The 23931-nt window shown below is 33.7% G+C and overlaps 1 long non-coding RNA gene across 1 annotated transcript; it reads right to left on the bottom strand.

Moving 5' to 3' along the window:
- Positions 1–1291: 1291 nt before the first annotated feature.
- LOC103103952 (uncharacterized) lies at positions 1292–23540 on the bottom strand. Its single transcript, XR_462909.3, has 3 exons — positions 23110–23540; positions 19804–19873; positions 1292–7013 (listed from the first exon to the last, which is right to left on the bottom strand). It is a non-coding gene; the product is annotated as an uncharacterized LOC103103952 (long non-coding RNA).
- Positions 23541–23931: the final 391 nt, after the last annotated feature.

The raw sequence follows: 23931 nt of genomic DNA, 5'->3' as shown, positions 1-23931 counted from the left end.
AATCCCAGATCTATTAGGGAAAAGGAACTTTTTAACAAAGCAACAATTTGAGAATTCTTTTAAATGATTAAGATGTAATAGTCACTTCTTGAAAATATTCAGAACTGTACATGTAAATCTAGAGCTATTACAAGAAATCGGGAACTGCTAGGTCAAAACTGTTCTTTTGAAATTGAGAAACTATTGGCTATGAGGAGCTGATGTAGGCATGATAGCAGGAAACTGCCTGTCTGAAGGGTAAATCCCATTTCTTTCCTATTTTGATTCTGTTGTGATGCTTCAATTGCTAATTATAGGATTTTTTTACCCATTCCTCACTTAAAATAAAACTTCCTCATTGTCTGGCATATAGAATTTCAAAAGAAATAAATTCTACACACTTTCATGGTCATTTTAGTGAATAAGAAGTTGAACAATAAACATACCTAGTCCTTAGTAACAGCTTGGCTAAAGATAATTTTGTAAAGGAGCAATGGTGAATTCAATAGTCATATCATCCCAATAAGATTTTAGAACTTTAATGTAGTTTGCAATGATTTGCCAAAATTAAGTGAACAAAATTGTATTGGTATCTTGGTATTGCAAAGCAAGAGAGAAATAAATGTAAGAAACAAAACAGAAAAAAGTAAAGGTATAACAAGGTAGAAGAAAATTATTTTTAACACTTGTATATAGTAGACTTTCTGTTTTTATTACCAGGGAAGAATTATTATCAGTACTCAGTAAGTTTCCAAGAACTTGGATTTTTTAAAAATTACCATAGAAGCACCTACTTGATTAGGTGTTTACACAGAAGTCCTTGGCCCTGAAATCTCCAGAAAACGGCCTTGTTGGAAGATGGAAAAGCTCCAAGAACAGTCTTTCTCAAGGTATTTTGATTTTAGTTTCCTGTCCTAGCTTGAACAGGATACATAGATAACTCCCATTAATTGTTGTTCATTAATCCATTGTTTTTACTTTCTACCCTATTTTTTTTAATACATAGAGTCTCGGTTTTAGATGATTGTTGAGACTGTTTCTGATTTGAGTAGTCATTGATTCCTTCTATAGTTTATAGTTCTTTTGACATGGGAATGTCATTCTTTCAATACTACATGGCATTTTCCTCATGCTAGGATAGCAGGCTGAAATTTCTCATTGTTAGAAAACCAGAGATTTTAGAACTTAATACATGATGTCAATATAGCAACTTTTTGCATAATTGTGAATGTGATATACCTAATCTTTCATTTATGTCTCACAAAGGAAATCAAAGCTTTTTTTTTTTTTCTGCTACTAGAGGGTAGTTCTAAGTTTGGATCTAGGATGCTAGTTTTTTTCAAGTGGATTATATCTATAAACTTTTTTGTAGTTGATGCTCATAAGTCTTTTTTTGGAAGACAAGAAGCATTGTCACCTCTTTTCCCATGGAAACATAAATGAAATGACTTTCCCAAGATTATTTCCTGGCTGCCTCCAGAGTTCTTGTGAGTCTAGCAATGGTTGCTACTTAACTTCCCAAGCAAAGCTTATACTGCCTCTTTCCCAATACTCCTTTCAGAAGTAACTCTTTACACAGATTTCTGATGAGGGAAATACATGCTGTGATGCAAAACCACAGTATCTGCTCAGTACCATGAGGTGAGAGTGTTTGATTTCTAATTCCTAACAGTAATCTAAGAAGATTTATTTGGGAGCAGAATGTTTTTGGATCAGTAGAAAACCATATTTGTCTTTCATAAGATAAGAGAAGAAAAATCCCCTACCTGTGCCAGTCACTGAAGGAGATAAAGTTTGAGAAAGGATGAATAGCTTGTTCTACAAAATACTCAGCAATTTTCTCACATCTAATGTTAGCAGGTGCTCAGACAGTTGTCTGCTCCATTCCAGAGGTTCATACCCTGCCAGCTAATTGTTTTTCAAACAATAGGTGACACAGAGCATGGGAAACTAAGTGAATATATATTCCCTGCCTGCATCCGGATATACACGTAGATCTCCTGTGCTCCTGCTGGGAAGAGGAGATGGGCAAAGCACTGTCAATGCCTATAGTAAGAAATATTCCCAGGTATTTTAGCATACGGAAACTTAAACTAATTTGGGAAACATGTCTGGTAATTGCAAAATATTTTATGTTTTCTACCACAGAGGAAAAAACAACTGATTTAAACAAGAGATATAAAGACAAAGGTATAGAATTGCCAGATGTTTGACAAAGAAATCAAATTGTCATTCCATTTTTCCAGTTTTAAGGGAACAATCATTGTGAGGCTTTTTGCTTTCAAAACAAATACCATCTTCTGTTTTAAATGAATATCACATCAACTTTGTGTTTTGAAATAATTTTTAATAGTGAGGAAAATTGCTAATTTTATTTAAAATTTTCAGATTTTAGAATTTATTTAGTATTCATGATCTGACTACAATGGAGTAAATATTTTCTTCCTTTAAATACGAAGAACTATGGTTTAGATTGCTACCTATGGATATTAGAGAAATTTTTTGAAAGAGTTTAATCAATCTAGAAAAAATTAAAGCTATCAAAATTTTTAAATGTACAAAACATTTTAAAATTCTTAGTTTACCTCTTTTTCCAATGAAACAAAAATGAAATTACTCTCCTGAGATTATTTCATGATATGGCATCATCACAAGGCAAGATAAGCTGTAAAATGTTACACTGGACTCTTTGGGGAAAATAATATATGTATTCCCCAAACACTTTATTATCTATATTACTAATATTTCCTCAACACTTTGATAAGTCTGGAAAATCGACAAAACAATAAGCAATAATATAATTTTGATTCACAGGATTTGCTCATTTCTTAGATATAAATACTTACACTAAAAATGTAATAATTGGCTCTCACAAGCCAAGTAAAGCTAGCTCCAGCACACCCCACCTTACCACTTTATTCACAATCATTCCACCTCAGTTTAAATAGAATAGAAAAAGTTAATTCTACCATAGAGATATGTGAATGGAAATAGTCATTGATAAATAATCATATCATTCCTTCATTCAAAAAATCAAAGTCATAATTCCATGATTCAAAATCATCCTAGAATTCTGTATCCAATATGATCTGCCTCTGATATAGCTTTCTAGCCTTTTCTTATACTCTTCCTCATGTACTCTGTGTTCTAACCATGCTAGGATATGCTAAACCATGTTAGTGAACCTATGGCATGCATGCTCGAGCCTAATGGAGAGGGGTGCTCCCTTCCCCCTCTCCAAGCAAACCTGAGGACATTTCTTCCATCAATTACCCTTCTGCCAAGCAACCTAATGGGAGTACTTCCTCACTTCCCTGTTTGGGGTAAGTAATGGGGATAACATGCAGGATGAAAGTTGCAGTTTGGGCACTCAGTCTCTAAAAGGTTTGCCATTGGCAGGCACAGTCAAGACGGCAGTGTAGAGGCAGCAAACATTCAGACCTCTGAAAACCCTACCTTACTGATTACAAACTAAATGCTCCTAGGGGACTAAAAATCAAACTTAACAACAAGACAGAGCCAAGGAACCCTCCTGCAGGACTCAACTTAAAAGGCACACTCCCAAAAATTCTGAATTCGAGAACATTCTGGTTTAAGGAGAAGGAAGAAGGAAGTTCTGGGGTCCCCTCCCCCAACTAGAGAGCTAAACCTCCAGTGGCACCTGGAACCTCTGGTCTGGAGGGAGTACCTTGCAGGCAAAGCTGGACCAGGCTCAGTACATACAACACAGGCATTGGGGAAACATATAGAGAAGAAACACAGAGTGCAGAGAGGGCAGCAATTACAAAAGTGGAGACACTCCATATTGCCTCCCTTCCAGAGGTTTTGGCCTCAGGACACACCCAGCAACCCAGTTGGACTTCAAAGCCTTCATCAAAGCCTTCAGAGGGCAGGGAAACTCAAGCTCCAATATCCCTCCCCCACAGACTGCACTGAGAGATTTACTGACAAAACTCCAAGGGTGAAGGTGGAAAGAAAAACCCAAAACCACAAAAAAATGAGAGAAGCAAGAGCTCAGGCAACTGCAGGGAGTAAAGATGGGGGTAAATAGGAGCAAACAACAGAAAAAGAAATTACAATTGACAGCTTCTATGCAGGCAATGAACAAAGAGCAAATGGAACAGAGAAGGATGAGGGAACACCAAGCAAAAAAACAGAAACCCCAGCAACTTGGATACAGACTCTGGGAGAACTCAAAATACAATTAAAAACATAAATAAGAGAGGCTGAAGACAACTGGGAAAAGAACTTAAAAACTAAGATAAGTCATCTGGAAACAGAGGCACTTGAACTAAAACAAGAAAATAGTATCTTGAAAGCCAAAACCAACCAGCTTGAAAATGAGACAAAGGAGATAGATGAAAGACACGGCAAAGAAAATAAAAGGTTTGCCATCACTATTCTAAACCATCTTCCTTTCCTGTCCACACTTACCTCCAAAATATCTTTGTCTACATTATCTTTGGTTTTTAAATGAAGTCCCATATTGTTAAACCCAGCTTGACTTTTCCTTCACTTCAAGGTCCAATTCAAGATCTACCCCATCCATGAATTTTGATCAATGTCACTTTTATAAAAGAAAAACTGATTATATTGACAGAAAACCTGTGTTAAATTTTTTTCTGATTTCTACTTAGTATCATAAATGATATATATTAAATGAGGAGGAAATCAACTGAATTACTTTGAAGATCTTTTCTAGCTATAAATTCTATGTATGTGATAATACTGTGCTCAGGAAAATGCAAATTAGGACTTTTGGGGGCAATATAATGCAAAATAATACAATGATTAACCTACAGTAAACCTCATAGCCTAAAAAACTTTGACATGGAAATATTAATAATACTTAACATTTATATAGAGTTTAACTATGTGCCAGAAACTGTGCTAATCCCTTTATAAATATTATCTCATTTATCTTCATAAAATCCTTGGTATCTAGATACTATTATTTCCCCCATTTTATAGATGAAGAAACCAAGGCAAGCAGAGTTTAAGGGGACTTACTTAGGGTTATAGATTTATTGAATGTATGGAGCTAGATTTGAACTTAGGTCTCCCTAACTTTAGTTTTAGCATTCTATCCACTGTGCCACCTACATCCTATAATGACTTGCTTTCTATAATTTGGCATTGGGGTCATAAGATTTTGGCAAGGATTTTAAAAAATTCTTCAGCATAGAACTACACTTTTTTGTAATGGAGATCAAGCATATTTTGAAGATTAGTGCATTTTCCCAGGACTATTCTTTATTTTAATTCAAAGGTATTAATCAGGTAGATTCCCAAGCCACTGAATCTCTGAAAAATTTATTAAGCTTTTAAGACATAGGGTTTGACACAAGGTCATTCTGTAAGACTTTCTTTTTGGAAATTTCTGTAATTATAAATAATTCTGTTTCTTAATATTTTAATGTGTAATAAATAATAAGAAGGGACTATATTGATTGGTAATTGATAACTAACAGATCAGGCAGTTATCCTATTTCTTCTGTCAACTGTCCTCCCTCTTTTCCTCCCTTCCTCCCATTTCCACCCTCTCTTCAGCCTCCCTTTTCCTCCCCTCTCCCTTTCCTTTTTCTTCTCTCTTCTTCTAAATCAACTCAGGGGTGAGTTTATGATGTTTCACATGAAATACTCTTTCTCTTCTTTATCTTAAGTTAGGGGGTTATTTGGGGAAGACAGGATGGGATAAAGAATGGAGGTAAGAGGGTTGAGGATTTCCCTAATATTAAAATGAGTCAGGTTGAAGGATGTTGGAATATGGTTCAATTGAGGGAAATGGTTAATAGGTCTGGAAGTTCAGTCACTATCATCAACAGAGCAAGTCAGAGAGATATCTAGACTTCTGTCCCTCTTTCTTCTGCCTTCAAAGTCACCAGCACCACCACTCCTTTCTGTCTCTAAGGTTAAAAGATATAACCCTTCAGTTGGTCTGTTCCTTTCCTTCCAACTGCTTTTCCTGGGAACATTCCAAATAGAATCCTCTTATTTGACTGACAGGTCACCACTCAGCCACTGCTTCTCCCTCTTTGCATGCTTCCTAATTTCTCTCTTCCACAAATCCTCCCTTTTCATTTTGAAAAAATGCAACCAGCATTTTTAATGATACTTACCTTTTAGATATATATTTTGGTATATTGTTAACTCTCTAATTCTTATCCCTGTACTGTATTAAATATTTCTTTACCCTCCCAAAACAACACATTCTAATCTATTTTAGCTATTCTGTCTACCTAATTCTATGCTAAGTTTGGGTATAGGAAAATGGCTTGGGTAATAGGAATTTTACATGAACATGGTTTTTGAACATAACAAATCATGTAACAATTTAAAACAATTCTAACAGTTTTGAATATGTAATTATCTTATCTCCTAATGTCTATAAATTCAACTAAGTAAAATTTTCTATTACTAACAATTGCTAACCAAAAATTATAATGTAATCTAACTTCTATACTTAAGTAGTTTTTGTCTGTCCCTACTTCCCTAAGACTTTGAACAAATTTTCTAAACTGTCCCTATAGTTTAGTTATTAGAACATTAATAAATTATTCTAATATAGTTAGTTTGCTAGTACATTAATATTCACATATGTACATAAGTTGTATCTATACAAATTTACATATGTATAAATATAATACCTTTTTCTTTTTTCTGTGCAAACTCATGCAGATAAGAAATTTCTGTTTGAATTTTCCACAGAAATTCATATGTCAATGTGAATTTTGTGTTTTGCAATTATGCATGTGTTGTATAATTACTCATTCCATGAGATTTCTTCCTACATTGTATTTCTGTGTAACATGTGTATATATTTATGTGATGTAAACATGCATGCTCTATTCTTACATAACCTCATGATCACAAGTCCAAAATTTCATAGTCCTGTCTTTTAATATTAATTGTAGACAACTGTCTTGATCTCTTTTTTTTCATCTGTTCTGCATGCCACTTTTTGTCTGTTGTCATTCTTGATTGTAGTCCTGTTCTTTAATATTCAGGAACATACTGGAACAATCAGGAACATACTAGAACAATAAGGAACATGCATGCGTGTAAGGTTTTACATGTACATGTATGTAATATTGACATTTTCATTGCACATGGAAGTAAGCTATGAATTCTTCATGAATTCTTGTCAGAATTCATTAGTTGTTCTTCATGTGTGGAAATAAGCATTATATATATGATTATCTTCATTAGTGAGTGTATGCAAAATGTATAATGTATAAGTTCTTGGAATTTTGTTAAGAATATAAATTTAAAGTTTTCTTATCTTTGTGATGTTTAAATTTTCACAAGAGGATTTATTGTTTGCTGTCTTTGATATCTATCTTGGAGATAGAATTTTGATATAATGTAGTTCGTTTGGTCATGGAGTTATGTTTTCATTTGAAATAACTTTGTTTCTTTGTTGTTACTATGGTTGGGAGAGACTTTGTATAGATTATGTAGGGACTTTTCTTTGGAGCTAAATTTTAAATGCATGTGTTTCTTTGTCTGTGTTACTGACTATATTTCTTTCTGGAATTGTTCTATTTGCTTTAGAAGTGCTTTCCTGTTATTTTAACATGTGCAATACTCTCTTGTTTGTTCTTTCTGTTGATACATACTCTCATGTGTGCTTTTCTTTGATAGGGACTATTACTGATTTTTGTTAGAGCTAGTCACTGTTATGGCTGTGATGCAATTTTACATGTGAAGCATGGAACCATGGATCTTTTTGATCAACCTTTGTAGATGTTGGGTTGTCATTATGATAGAAGTTGGTCTGATCCATCTTGGTTCTATAGGAGATTCTTTATTAAAGCTCTTGACATATACCTTATCTCCTGGTTTTATCTTATGCAATGAAAAATCTATTGGTATTCTTTGCACAAGCAAGCCCAGTTTTCTTAGTTTGTCTAATATACATTGTATCTGTTTTAAATATTCATGAAGTACACATCCCCCTTTTAACATGGACAGGTATGGTGGCTTTACTGTCCTACCATGCCAAAGTTGCTGACCATATAGCATTTCAAATGGTGATATATGCAAGTCAGTCCTAGCCTAGATCTAATTCTTGTGTTGAACAAAGCAAAGTGTGTTTCTGAAAAGAGTTTACCTATCTGTGTCTTCAATTCTTTGTTCATATGGTCAACCTGACCAAAATTTTGGGGCCGATAAACTGAATGATAATTGCATTTAATCCCCAAATTATTGTAGATTTCTTGCAGAACTTGGGAAGTGAAATGGGACTCCCTATCTAAGTCTATGGTATTAGGAATGCCATGCCTAGGTATTATCTCTTTTAATAGAAATCTCACTACTGTTGTTGTGTCATTTTTCTTGGATGGACATGTTTCAACCCATCTTGTCAGTCTATCCACAATAACCAATGCATATTTATATCGATTGTCTTTAGGCATGTTGATATAATCAATTTGAATACATTGGAAAGTCATATAGCTGAATGGTCTACCTCCCAATGCTATGTTCTTAAAATGTCCTTGATTATACCTTCTGCATGTTTCACTTGCCTGACACGTTCTAATGGCATTTGTTGTTATTCCTGGTGCTAACCAAAACCTCTGTATGGTGTCCAGAATCCCTTGCATTCTGTAATGTCCCTTTGCATGAATTATGGTGCATAGATGTTGATACAGCTTTTTTAGGCAGAATAGGTTTACCCCGTTGAGCAATCGAGATACCTTTGATTAATTTAGTGCCTAGCTACTCCTTCCATGACTGTATTTCTCCTCTGTTGTAGGCTTCAGTGAGATTATGCCTTTCAATAAGAGAGAAATTCAGCACATGGTAGGGTTCAAACCTCACCTCACCTATTTTGATGTTATGTCTGCTCTGTCATTTACTAGGGATATTCTGTCTTTTTCATGAGTAAGTTCCTTACAATGGATTATGGCCACCTCTGTAGGAAACTCTACAGCATTTATAATATGGTCTATTAATTTTCCATATGCAATTGGTTTCCCAGCTAAAGTTTTATACCCTCTGTTTTTCCATATCTATGATGAGCAATGTACAGTGGAGAAAGCATAGTATGAGTCCAGAAAAATATTAGCTCTTTTTCTTTTAGCTAATTCTTAAGAGCAGAGCCTTGAGCCCGGCTCGTTGGGTGCTAATATGACTTGGCAATGATGCATGCCAAAGTGTTCTGTCATTGTCAACTACAGCTGCCCCTGTGAATTTTCTCCCATTGCGAATATAAGAGGACCCATCTGTGTATAACTCTATTTCTGGATCGATAAGAGGTGTGTCTTTAAGGTGTTCATTTGGTTTGTTCATCATTTCTACTATTTGACTACAATCGTGTAATTCTTCTCCACCCACTAGCAAATCAGGAATCAGAGTTATTGAGTTCAATGGTGCATATCTATGAATCGTGATGTTATCATTGCCTAACAGAATGACTTCATACTGGGATATTCTTGCATTGGTGAATGAATGCATATTCTGCTACTGTAGCAGTTTTTCTATTGGGTGTGCAGAATACACATGCAATTTACATCCCAGTACTATATCATATGACTTTTTGACCATCAGAGCTGTAGCTACTATGCTCCTGAGGCAATGCATCATTCCTTGTGTGACAGAGCCGAGGATAAACTGTAAAATGGAATGGTCCTTAGATTTAACCCCAAATACTGTGCTAACATTCCAGAAGCAATGTCTTTAGTTTCATGGACATACAAATGAAATTTTTTCTTATTATCCAGTATTCCCAAAGCTGGATCTGATAGAATAGCTCCTTTCAACTGTGACAAAGCATGGCGATATTCTTTCTTCAATTGCAATGGTTCTTTAATTCCTTTCTTTGTCAAATCAGTTAAACATTTGGAAATATGAGAATATCCTACTATGTATTGTCTCAAGAAACCAGCAACCCCTAGAAAAGCTCTAAGTTCTTTCTTAGTTCTAGGGACGCCTATCTTCTGCATGGCTGCTATTCTTTTATTAGAGATTTTCTTGGTGCTCCCCTCCAGGACAAATCCCAAATATTCTACTGTTGGAAGGACCCACTGGATATTCTTTTTTAAACTTTATGCCCTCTCTTGTGAAGCTCTATAATTAACTTCTTTGAATCCTCCAATTATGTTTTTGGGTCAGGTGATGCTAGCAGTAAACCATCCACATAGTGTATTGATCTGCTATGTTCGAAAGTTATGGTGGCTAGATCTCTCTGCAGAAGTTGACATATTGAAGCAGACTCACAACATCCTTGCACTAATCTGGTATAGCACAGTTGAGTTTGTCCCCATTGGAAAGCAAAAATATTTTGAGAATCAGGGTGCAACAGTATGGTAAAATAAGCATTGTTCAGGTCCAATGCTGTGTACCACCTAGCTTCTGAAGGTATTTGGATTATTATATCATTCAGCAAAGGTGTGACAGTGTGTCTTTTCCTTATAAAATTATTTACAGCCCTAAGATCCATAACAATTCTCCAAGCAGGAGTGCCATCTTCATTTAGCTTGTTCGTTTTAATAGCTAGAATTGGACTATTATATTCATATACAGTAGGTCTTAAAATGCCTTTTTCTAGCAAACTATTTATGATAGGTATGATTCTTTCTGTTGCTTCTTTACTCAATTTGTATTGTGGAATCTTCGATGGTATTCCTTCCCTGACCTCAAGCCTTACTGGTGTCACTGACTTGATCCTACCCACATCATTTTGATGTTTTTGCAAGCACCCCTTGTGGTGTATCTTTTGGTATTTCATACATAGATGTTAAAATTTGAATTTTCTCAAGTTCTTCTTCTAGTTGTTCTAAGTTACAAATATATATCTCAGAGTTCACAATTCCTTCAATGAGATAAGAGTTCTAGGTCCAGTAAGGATTTTTAAAAAATTCCCACAACATTTTTTTTGAGGATGAAGGTTTAACAATCTGATGATGATAGCAAAATTCATAGTCTTCTCTGAACTTAAGATAAAACTTTAAGGCCTGTCATGTTATGCTCTATGGGAACACAAAAAGTCAAACAACTGAACAACAACAATATTCTAACCAAAGAGCTAATATTTTCCCACTCCTCCTATATAAACTTTCTTATTGTTTTCCTTATATTTACTGTTGTGATACAAAGACAATCGTTACAACACCATTATTTGTACATCTATCTTGTTCCCTACATAGGGATAAACTTCTAGAGAACATGTTTCTTGAATTTCTCTTTTTTTGGGTCTCTCAGTAACTGATCAGATATCATAGATTTGATTATTTCTATGAAATGATGCAGAGTAAAACTATATAATAGAAAATAACTTATACCTTACCACCAATATCCTAGAAATGAATAATTTCATGGACTTTTATTAAATAATAAAGAGTAAAATTAATAAAAGAGAAGAACAATTTATATGACAACAACAATGTAAAAATAAATAATTGTGAACACTAAAAACTATGGTAAATACAATGAACCTTAATGATTCCAAAGGACCAATGGTAAAACATTTTATCCATTACAATGAGGGGTTGGATACAGAGTGTGGAATGATCCTCTGCCCCATAGAATCTGTTTCTTACTTCAAGATGTAGCTAAAGCAATCATTCTGATACTTCCAATTCTTGTGTCTTCCCTTCCAAACTGTCTCATATTCAACTACATTTATAATGTATGTGCTTTGTATCATTTTGGTTGTGTATATATGTACTCACTCTCTTTCCCTGTAGAATGTAAATACCTTGATTAAGGATTGTTTCATTTTTTTGTATTTGTTTCCCAAATACCTAGAACAGTGCCTGATACATATTAAGAGCTTAAAAAATGTTTCTTGACTAATTGATATTCATGGTATATTCACTGACCAGAGCACTAAACAAAATAGACAATAAATATATGAATTGAATTCATATCATTCCTACTGATTCATAGGTCATTTGCTAGTCATAGGAAGGCACAATTCATCCCTTACCTTGAACTTGATGTGCCATATAGTCTACTTATTCTGAAATTTGTTATATCATTTTATATTCCAACCTAGTTGCGAGACATCATGCCATAGTAGCCTCAGGGTAAAGATGAGCCTGTATTTTGCCCAGTTTCTGACACATATACTGGTTGTGAGACATCAAGAAAGATTCATAATTTCTCAGAGTCCATGAAAAACTCTCTAAAACTACATGTCGCAGAGTTATTGAGCTGAATAGAAAGAATTTTTCTCTCAGGGATTAACCAACATCACTGAAATAACCAGTCTGGAAAAAAAAAACAAAATAAAAATCTAAACTAAAATGTATTCATTCTAAATTTATTATTAAACTACCCATATCATTATTATACCTTGATGAGATACTTTTTAAATACTTAATATGAGTATAATATTGAATAAAATATTATATGCATTATCCAAGTTTTAAAAATAAAGTAATTAGAGAGTAGATATTCTTGGGCTTTTTTAAAACCATTACCTTCTGTCATAGAATCAATATGTTAGGCAATTCTAAGGCAGAAGAGTGGTAAGGGCTAGGCAATGGGAGTTAAGTGACTTACCCAGGGTCACACAACTAGGAAATATTTGAGGTCAGATTTATAACCATGGTTTTTTTTTTAAAGATTTTTCACTTTATACTTTAAATATTTTTTATTTATGCACTATTTATTTATACACTTTAAATAGTATACTAGTTTAAGTAGATTTTTGAGACCATTAGCTACTTAGAAAAATAGCCCAAGTAGAGTATAAAGTAGAAAACTTTAAAACTCAAAGCTTTAGCTTAGCTGACATTTGACGATTAATTATAAACAATAAAATATTTCTAAAATTCTAAAATTATTATATGAACCAGTAGTAAACTCAACAACTGGTGTGTCATATAGAACATATATTAGCAAAATAATAAAAGAATCATATCTACTTTGTTAAGAGATGGATACATGAACCTCTAATTTAAATTTATTTATAGGTATTTATACATATACATATGCAATGTGTATGTATTATTTTTATACATATATATGTAGGGTATATGTGTCTATATATTGAAGAGCAGCTAAATAATTTGTATAGGGTGAGATATTGGGGTTTCCTTTAATCTTACTTCTGACATATCAATGGAGTCCAAGTTGTTTTTGTAGATGATCTGGACAATAAATGAAAGAACTACTGTAATAACACATATGAGCTACTTGTGTGCAGCTCACTAAAATGCTATTGATGATACTGATAAAGTATAGCCAGTTGTTCAAAAATATGGAATATTTTTAGTTTTTTACAAAATAAGTTCACAAAAATTCATTCATCTTAATTCAAAATTGTACAACTATAGATGTAATAACCAATCAGTTTTAATTGAGCCAGTGGACATACTTGTACTTAATACAAGTACCTTGAGACTCTGTCCAATCAGAGATTGTTTACATTCCAAATCCTGGCCTATGATCAGAGAACCAAAACTTGAAATGAATTTAGAATTCTCTCAATCCAATCCTCTTAATTTTGAAATCAGGTATTTGAGTCCCAGAACTGTGTACATAAGGTCATAAAAGCTTTAAGTAGTAGTGTTGGGATTTTGAAATCAGGGCTCCTGACTTCCAATTCATCACTCTTTCCATTGTATCTTGTGGCCTCTGATAATAGTTCTACTCTAGACTAATTTTCAACATTTTCATGAAAAAGAAAATATTTTACCAGAGCCTAATGGATATAAGTATTAACCAGGGTTTGGAAGTTGAGACTGGAATTTTAGGTAATCTGGCTCTAGGCTAATAAAACACCTGTGCCACACCCTGGGTTTGGATGGACCAGATTTAGTTTATATGATCTATACTTGATCCCCAGGGTTCTATTGTAAGCAAATGTACTAAATAAGTTTAAAGTGGAATGCAGTGAACAAAAGGATAAAATGGATCTTTTTCACAAAGATCTCATTTTACTTATTTATATAGTTTTTATGGAGAGGGTTGCTTACATAGTCTTTTATGAAAACATTCATGTTGAATATCCCAATTCCTAACCATTTAAATAAATAAATTTAATATTTTTAGAGTTAGCACTTGCTCTTACAGTAAGTACCACACAGTATTTATTAAAAAGCCTCACCCGCTCAGTGAACCACAACCTACTTGGGGCAAAAAAATCTAAATCATTCTAAATTTGTGAAATTCATCCTAGAAAACTATTGAGGTCTCCATAATGGCATGTAAACAACTAAATGAATACCATGTGCCCCATGATCAATTATGTCAATATTTCACAATGTCCTTGAAAAGCAGAAGACCGACACTAACATCTATCTCTGGTTTTCACACACCTATTTAGGTATATGACATCTTTCTCATTAGAACATGAACTCTTTGAGGACAGGGATTGTTTTGTTTCTGTCTTTTCATATCCTGTGCTTACCACACTGCTAGACACAAAAAAAAAGTCCATAAGAGAACCTAATTTTCTTCTTTCTAGTTTGCTTGGTCGATTGAATATCTATAGAGAATTTTCATCTCAGTCTTTATCTTCTCTTTCTCTTAGAAAACACACAAAAATGTATACTTTCAAGTGCCAATATTAAGCCTTCAGTGACTCGCCATGGCCTATCAAGATAAGTAATATCAATTGCTCAGCCTCAAATATAAGGCCCAAATATAACAAATGTTAGTTTCCAACCTATATTTATGGCCTTACACAATGAGATATATATATGTTGTTTATCTTGTCATTTTATTCTCCATATATTTGTTCATATCATATACTATGCCTGTAATGAATGTCTAACACCCTACTTTCATCTGCTGAAATCCTTCTCTTCATTCAAGACTCAAATCAAGTACCACATTTAAATAAAAAAAAAAAAACCTTATCTTCCATCTTAGAATCAATCCCAAATATTGGTTCCAAGGCAGAGGAATGATAAAGTCTGGGAAATGGCAGTTAAGTGACTTATGTAGGGTCACAAAGCTAGGAAGTTTCTGGGGGTAGATTTGAACCTAGGTCCTCCTGTCCCTGAGCCTGTCTCTCAATCCACTGAGACACTCACCTGCCCCAATTGCCACATTTTCAATGAAGCTTTGACTCAACATTGTTGTTTTGGCAAAATCCTATTAGATTGCAAGTTCTTTGAGAATTTTTTTAAATTTCATATTTGTGGCCTGGGGGTATACAAATAGTAGATGCTTAAAGAAATGTTTGGTTCAGTTCAAATAACCAAAATATATTGCACCTACATTCAAGGGGCTCTGCTTACCACACATTGAGAATATTAAGACAAAAACTGAAATAGATTTTAGTCCGAAGAAGTTTCATTTCTACATGAGTAGTCTACTAACCCCGTTCTTCAAAAATCAGTTTCCCTTAAAAGAGTCTAATTCTAAATTTGATTTGGGGTAAAAATATGAATGTCTTCACAGTACAATGAATAGTTTTGACTTCTTACTTCTTTCCAAACACAAAACTATAAATGTCTAAATCTTAGTAAATATTATTTTTAAATATATTTGTTAAAAATACAGTTGAGGCATTTCCTTAACTATTCCAATCCAGAAAAAAAAAGTATTGGAAAGAGATAAGCTTCTAAAGCCATAATAGTTTTCTAGTCAATGGGAAACCAAAGGAGGAAAGAGGTCTCCATTTTCTTCATTTTAATTTCCTGTGGAAAGTTCAAATGATAATAACATTCTACTTAGTATTGGTACTTTTCATCATCTTAACACAATCTGCCTGAGAAGGAAAAGGGAAACATTAGATCCCTATATTATCTACTTAGAGAATCTTAACAGTTTTTCAGCCAAAATGAGGAAGTAGAGAGAAAAACAACTCATCATTGTCTTTTATTTTGTTATTTAAACAAAAATCTCAGCTCTCCTAAAGGCTGAGTTGCTTTTTTGCCAGGGTGTTCCTCTTCTCATTGCATTGGGTAAAGAGAGAAGTGACTGACATAAGTTAAATCCATACTCAGGTTATGATATTGTGGAATTAAAGATTTTAAGGTTGTAAGTTGTAAAAATTGACCGGATCCCTTGGAAAAAATATTTATATGAAATTAAAGCATCTTTCTTCATGTCTATGGACAACAACTTATGGATTTCAGATGTTACTTAACTGAAATTTCTACAATAAGGCATCTGAGAAGATGAATGAGAATGTTCAGAATTTCTCTGTAAGTGAAAATGCAAAATTGAAATGGAATGTTCCCCAGACCAATACCTTTTTTTTTTTTAATAAGGCTTTAGACTTTTGGATCATTTATGCTCCACAAGGTCAGGAACTATTTCAGTTTTGTCTTCTCATATATACCCAGTTCTTAGCATAATATCTGACAAATAGTAAATGCTTAATGAATGTTTGTTGATGCATAGATTCTTGTTGAAATTCTTTTCTCCCTTGTTTTCCTTTATTACTACTATCCTCATTGTCTTTGTATCTCTGGTATTCCTTTAGTTCCCTTCCTGAATCCTCTTCAGCTTCCTGTTTCTTAAATGAGTTTGTTTTCTAGGAATAAATCCTTGACCCTTTTTTTTATCCTTTAATCAGTCAATCAATAATCATGTATTAAGAGCCTACTAAATGCTAGACATTGTGCTAATCATTGGAGATACAAAAAATTATAATAAAAGACAAGAGATAATCATTGTCCTGAAGGAGATTACAATCTAACAGGGAAGGCAAGGTGTAAACAAATGTATACAAAGCAAACTACTTAGAGGATACATAGGAAAAAATTAAGAGTGAAGGCCCTGAAATTAAAAAGGTGTTGGGTAAGTTTTCGTATAAAAGATGTGATATTTGTTGGGACTTAAAGGCAACCAGATAGGTAACAGTTAGACCTGAGAATGGTGAACATTCCAGGCATGAGGCATAACAGGGAAAATACCAAGGGAGGGAATATCTTGTTCTTGAAACAGTCAGGAGACCAATGTCACTGGATCAAAGGGAACTTGCTGAGGAGTAATGTGAACTATAATTGGAAAGCTGGTTGGAGAGAAAGTTAAACTCCCTTTTTTAAATAGATATAATACTATTTCACAGAGTTAATAATCACTTCTTCCTGACTTCCAAATGTATAACTCTAGTTGTCATTCCTCTTTTAAGCTCCAATCTCAAAGTTCCAGAAAACTGCAAGTTACTCCTCTTGGGTGTCCTATAGGAGTTTTCAGGAGATAAAGGGAAAAGAACACTGGATTTAGAGACTAAGAGTTTAGGTTCAAATACCACTTCACATTTACTGTCAAGGGCAAATAATTTATCGTTCCTAAACCTAAATTTTCTCACCTGCAAAACAGAAGAGTTTGAACCAGATGACATCTAAAATATCTCCCAGCTCTAGATCTTTGCACCATATGGGTTCACAGCACCAAATAGATGCTCCATAGTTATTTGTATGTAAAATTCTCATTTGCCGAGGTAACATGAGCCCAAGGAAACTGGAACTTTTCCCCAGGGTATTGATAGCTGGGGATGTATTAGAACTCTTTTTCAACATAGATTTCCTGCTTCCTACTAGCCAAGTTCCCCCACCCTGGTCATTCTCTCCAGAAATCAGAAGATACCCTAAATGTATCTTTAAATATGCTATTACTTTTTCTATGTATAAGTTTAAAAGGATTATATTAGTGCTATGGCTGTGTCCCCTGAACTTTAATACAGTATATATGCTAAGGAGATGCTCATTGAACAGAATTTATCATTACGATTATTCCCTCCTTAGATACAAATTGAAAGCCCTTTGTATCTAATCTAATGGGAAGGAGATGAGCCTTATATAAGACTTATAACTATTAAAGTCAAGTAAGCATGAGGCTTAGCTGTCTCAGGATATTGAGCCATTAAAAAGGAAATTCATATTATTTAGAAAGAAGAGGCACCAAAGAATTTGGAAGTTCTCTGATTCCATCAGGGTATGCACTTACTATCCTCAAGCTGACTATAACCTACCTACACTTTATCAGTTTGTCTTGTTCTTGTGCATGATTTTCAATAAATAGTCCAGAAAGATTTCCCTGTCTCTGTGGATTATCTATTTGCCAGGAGGACAACCAGTTTTTCAAGTCATCAAAATGAGTCTGATGATTTACAATGATCAATATTGTTTGGAAAGCCTAAGATTGTCCACCTAGTCATTAAAGACACGGGACAGCAAACTTGGTGGACTGTTTTAATGATATTATCATGAGTAGTTTTGTAAGATATGATTTCATAACCAATATATATCATTGTATGTGTCTGCTTATACAGGTGTCTACAGATGTACACATGATGTATAAATACATATAGCTTATATGTAGGCAAATGAAATCAATATACGTGATTCTCTATATCTTTGACTATCTTGCTATAGGGACAGTCCAAAGCTCTCTCTTCAATCATGTAGATAAGTAAATTATGTCTAATATAGTTTTAGAGAGATGTTGGTAAGTCACTGAGATGTTAGGTGACATTCATGTTAACATAACTAGTGTGTGTCCAAGGCAAAGTTATTGAACCAAGATCTTATTCTGACTGGAATTCTTGCCCTATATCTGCTAAGCAACTTCTTTTTAACCCTTACCTTGGTCTTAGAATTGATAGTAAGTATTGGTTCCAAGGCATGAAAGGTAATGGCTATGGAATTGGGGTTAAGTGACTTGTTCAGGGTCACATAGCTAGGAGGTATCTGAGATGGAGTTGAATACAGCATCTTCTTTTTTCAGGTCTGGCTCTCTATTCACTAACCCACCTAGTTGCCCCTATGCACTGCTGATTCAGTGTGACAAAATAAGAAAACAATGGATTTAGAAATAAAGAACCTGGGTTCAAATCCTAGTTCTTTTACTTTGTACCTATGTAATTTTAAGCAATTCATTTAACTTTTCTGGGCCTTAGTTTTCTCACCTGTAAAATGAGAGGGTTCAATTATATAACCTTTAAGGTTGCTTTCAGCTTTAAATCTTCACTCCTATAAATGCATTTCATGTGATTTGCAAAATGGCAGTGTGATTAATAATAGTATAGCTATATTTTAACCCTAAATCCTGAATGTCTATGGTTGACTCTTCTAAAATAAGCCAACTAAAATTGGGAAGATGTATTAGTTTTGAGAATTTTTTCTTTCACATGGTAATACTTTTATTTTAAAAATTAATATAATTAAAATATTTATTTAATTTCTACTATACACTCCTATTTTGTGATAGGAGACATCCAAAGATGAAAAATATCACAGGCACATCATCAAGAAATTTTTGATTCAATATGGAGAACATGATATGTCCACAAATAAAATCGTAAGGAAAGAAGAATAAGAGAGTAAAACAAAGTCTTCTAGGAAAATTTGAGAGAAGAGGTTCACTTTCAACTGGGGAATTGGAATTGCATACTAGAGATGGCTATAGAGGGGTAATGAACAGGATTCACATCTGTGTAATCATGTGAAATACAAGTGTGACAATTTCAGAAATGCAATTAGAGACTAATAGCTGCCTATTTGTTGGTTCCTACAAAGGCAATTTGAGAGTGAGGCACTGGAATGGGAGATTTAATGATTTTCCAAACAATGCAGACAACACACAGGAAACAGACGTGAGCTGCTTCCAGAGGTTGATGGGAAAGTATGTGCACACAAGGCTTTAAAGTGGCATGTATCTAGGTCAGTAGGTGGGCTTGTAATTTTCAGTCATGAGGAAATAAGCATTGGCAACTCAAGCTAGGGTAAGAAGACTACATAGAAATGGCAATGACTGAAACCATAAAAGGAATTTAAAGTTAATCCATTTGGAGCCATCTGTCTTACATTTTCCCCATTCATTTTGTTGGATGTTGCAGCTTCATTCCAATCATAAGAGGCAGCGGCAAAAGGGCTTTATACAATTTAATTTTAATTTTTCAAAAATGCTCACCAGAAGTTTAGCAGAAGTTCATTTTCACTCAGCTTTGCTTAAGTTATTTTGAGGTTGACTTATTCTCTTCCTTAAATAGAAAAGTTATGAGACCAGAATTAAATATAAATGGAACTCTTTCAAATTCATCAGACAACATATGCTTTATATATTTTCATACCTCAAAGATCAGTAGTTTAACAATGGATAGTTCCTTCAACAAATCAGATTGCCACCCAGTTAGGACTTACGAGATGATCTTGGAGAATTGTCTATGCGGCTAACTTTCCAGTCAACCTGATGATTTAATTAATGAGCCTTGATTTTACTTGAAAATAGAAAACTGTGTAGAAATATTAGTACACATTTAACATAGTTTTGTGTCATCAGAAAAAATAGCTAATTTACAGAATCATTCAATATTAGATCTGGAAGTGATCTTAAATTTTACATAATCCAATTTCTTCATTTTTTAGGGGGAATCTCAGAGAGGTGGTATGATTTGTCTAATTTATATCATGACTTTGAAGACTGGTTAAATACTATGTGTCACATTGTTTCCATACTGCTAATAGTTATATGTAAAATATGAAATACTAATGTATTACCTTATTTACTAGTTCTGTGTTGTTGTTGTGTTGTGTTGTGATGTGATATTATGTAATTAGGAGGCAAAAAATAATATATAATATATAGGTGATGATTTAAGCTTAGTGCTTAGCACACAGCAGACATTTAATAATTTTTTTTATGAATCATTTGGGATGAAAATGTGAAGCTGATTTCTTACTTTCCAAGAAGTTAGTTATTGAAGTCAGGATTAAGACTTCTACACAGTAGAATGATAAATTAACTCAGAAGACCTAAGCTAAAAAAAATTCAGGTATTTAATAAATGTGTGACCCTGAGTAGGTCATTGTTAACCTCTCTTTTACTTCCATTTCTTTAGCTGTAATATAAATGAATTGGAATAGTGGGTCTTTGAGGTTGCTTCCAATTCTGGGTCCATGATCTTTTGAATTTCCAGTCACAAGTTCTTTCTATTTAGCATTATATAAAGTAAAAATGTAAGTTATTCATTTATTGAGCATATACCATATAGAAATGTTATATAGTGGATAGAGCATAGGACTCACAGTCAGTAAAGGCCCATGTTCAAATCTAGCCTCAGAAGCTTAACTAGCTCTGTAATTCTTGGTAAGTAATTTTTCCTTTTTCAGTTTCATTTTTTTTTCAACTGTATTTTTTAGAGTTGATATCAGGACAAAAAAAGATAATATATCAAAGTGAAGCAACATAATACAAATGTCATAATGGAGTACAAATAAAACTTGCTTATAACTAGGAACATAAAAAAAAAGTTTCCTGAAGGAGGAAGAATATTATTTGGACCTTGAAGTATGGATAGGGTTTCTACATCAGAGATAAGTGAAAAGAATCTTTCAAGTAAAGGTAATAACCTAAGGAAAATGAGAAGACACTGAAAAAATGAAGGGCAAATTCAGTGAACAAAGCAACTTAGTTTGGATAAAGCAAAGGATACATTGTGGATTGATGGGGTTTGAGAATTGAGGAGGAAAAAACTGAAATATCAGAAAGTGAAATATCTAAGCAAAAATAAGATCTCAGAGGACCAGAGGATTACAGTGTATATTTTTAAAAGTAACAATGATGATAATCAGTAGATATACTAGATTGCAAAACAATAAAGGCCTGTTAGAGACCTATCAACAATAATAACAAAAATGAATGTTTTAAATAATATATATTTAATGTTTTCCATATATTATCTTATTTTAATTACATGTCAATTCTATGTATTTGAAATATAAGTATCATCATTCCCATTTTCCAAATGAGAAAATCAAGGCCCAAAGAGGCTATATGATGTATTTAATTGCTGTAGAGCTAAAAAAATTATACAATTATGTCTTAAAACATATTTTCCTTGCTTCAAATTAGAGGTTTTAAACACTCCATCATCCTTGGTGACCTTGGATGTTCGATTAGAGTTTGAACTTCATTCATTAGGTAATAAGAAGGATTTGGGGCAGAAGATCAGAATTATAAAAAATTATGTTTGGATTGGAAGGATAAAGAAGCTGAAGGGGAGAAAGAATCCTTGGAAAGATATTGATAATTCTGGAAAGAGTTAATGATGAGAAGAAAAAAAGGAAAAAGAGAAAGTCCAAGGCCAGAACCATAGGTGATGTTTACATTTAAGGAATGGAAGAAGAAATCAAACTGCTTCTGAAGAAGAGGAGGAAGAACAAAGAGATAAGAGAACCAGCATAACAAAGGAAATTAAGGGATCAGGAGGAAAATGATACAGAGTCAAAAATAAGAAGTGAGAAAAGCCCACTGATTTTGAAATTAGGAGCTCATTGTTCCTGAATAGTTTTTTGTGAGTGTTAGCCAGAGTGAAAGCAGACTGTGAAGCAATAGAGGATGAAGTCAAAGAATATAATTAAATCATATAATTTAGATCCCCCAATTTTTAAAATAACTATCCAGGATAATTATTCATATTGACCAATAGCTGAATGTTCATCCTGTCTCTGTCTTCATAGATATTGTCCAATCAGATCTCTTATACTCTGTAGGTGTACATAAATTACTAGGCTTGAAATCAGGAAAACCTGGCCTCTAATCATGCCTCTGGCTTATCTAAATTTCTAATATGACCAGAGGCAAGTATTTTAACCTCTCTGAGCCTCCAGTTCCCTCATCTATAAAATGGAGATAATAAAACCTATTTAGTACCTACCTCTTAGGGCTACAATGAGACACAAATGAAACAAGGAAAGTAAAGTATTTTGCAAAATTGAAAAAATAAATAAATGTCCACGATTATGGTTTTTAAATGGAATCTAATTGGTTAGAGAAATGGAAAGCAACATTTTGATCCTTAAAAAAAAAAGAACACGAGTGTAAACCCAAAGTGCAACTCAAATTATCATCTCTTTTAGGTACAATACAAAAAAAAACTAGGAAAATAAAAACAAAAGTTATTAAAGTTGCTGAAATGGAAACAGAAGTAGAAAAGAGCTTCTTTAACAAGGTTGCATCTTATCAAAATAGGAATTGTCTATCACAGAGGAGAAATTTGTTACAAAAATGTTGCATTTTTAAAAAATTAAAGAATTTATCTTTGTTCATTTGATGTACAATGACCAGAGGAAATTGCTGAAAATTGGGAAAATTGCAGGCAGCTGACATCTGTGGTCTTTCATTGATATTGTTTGCTATCAATTATGGGGCACCCAATTTCAAATAATTATTTAAACAAAGACTAACAAAGAGAACAAAGGGAATAATGTTTCTTACCTTTGCAGGATATTGAAGAAAGTTGGTGACCACTGTGGCTTAAGCCTCTGACATCGGTTTGCATGCTCAAGCACTCCATCAAGTAAGAATGTTCCAAAGAAGCAGACTCCCATAACACAAATCAAAGCACTTCTCTGCAAAGGTAGGGTGAAATCGAGTAGGAGGAGGAAGTATGGCATAGAAGAAACATTAGATCTAGAATCAGAGGACCTAGATTTAGAGCACACATCCTTTATTTACCAACTATATTCATGGTATTGGATAAACTCCTTAATCTCCATGAATCTTGATGACTTCATGTGTAAAAAGAGAAAGCTCAACAAAATTACTTCTTACTTCCCTTCCAGTTTGGATGTATAATCCCTAAGAGCAGTCTCAAAATGACTATTAAATTATTCTTTCAGTCATAGAATGTGGTTATGAATCAAGGAAGACAAAAATCTCCCCCACAATTAATATTTCAGTTAATTCAAAGGATATCTATATGATAAGTTGAAGAAGCCTGAAATATGTTTCCAATGATTACTTCAATAGGAAAAGTGACATAAAATAGTATTGACATGACCTGTGATTTTTTTCTAGACCTCCTGGCCTGTGCTGAATATATATGTACCTCCTCTGATTTAGTAAATAAGTACTAGGACAATTATGGCAAACCTATAGCAAGGATGACATGCAGAGCGCTCTCTGTAGGCACCCTTGCCATACTCTCTCCCCTCCCACATTTCATTACTAGAAAGGCAGAGGGTTTTGGACAAAGCTGCTCCCTCTCCACTGCACCTGACAACATTTTTTTCTCTTCACCCACTCCTCCATCCAGCA

Source organism: Monodelphis domestica, chromosome 2 (genome assembly GCF_027887165.1).
Source record: "Monodelphis domestica isolate mMonDom1 chromosome 2, mMonDom1.pri, whole genome shotgun sequence".
NCBI classification, from domain to species: Eukaryota; Metazoa; Chordata; class Mammalia; order Didelphimorphia; family Didelphidae; genus Monodelphis; species Monodelphis domestica.
This window is presented reverse-complemented; position numbering and strand designations above follow the sequence as displayed.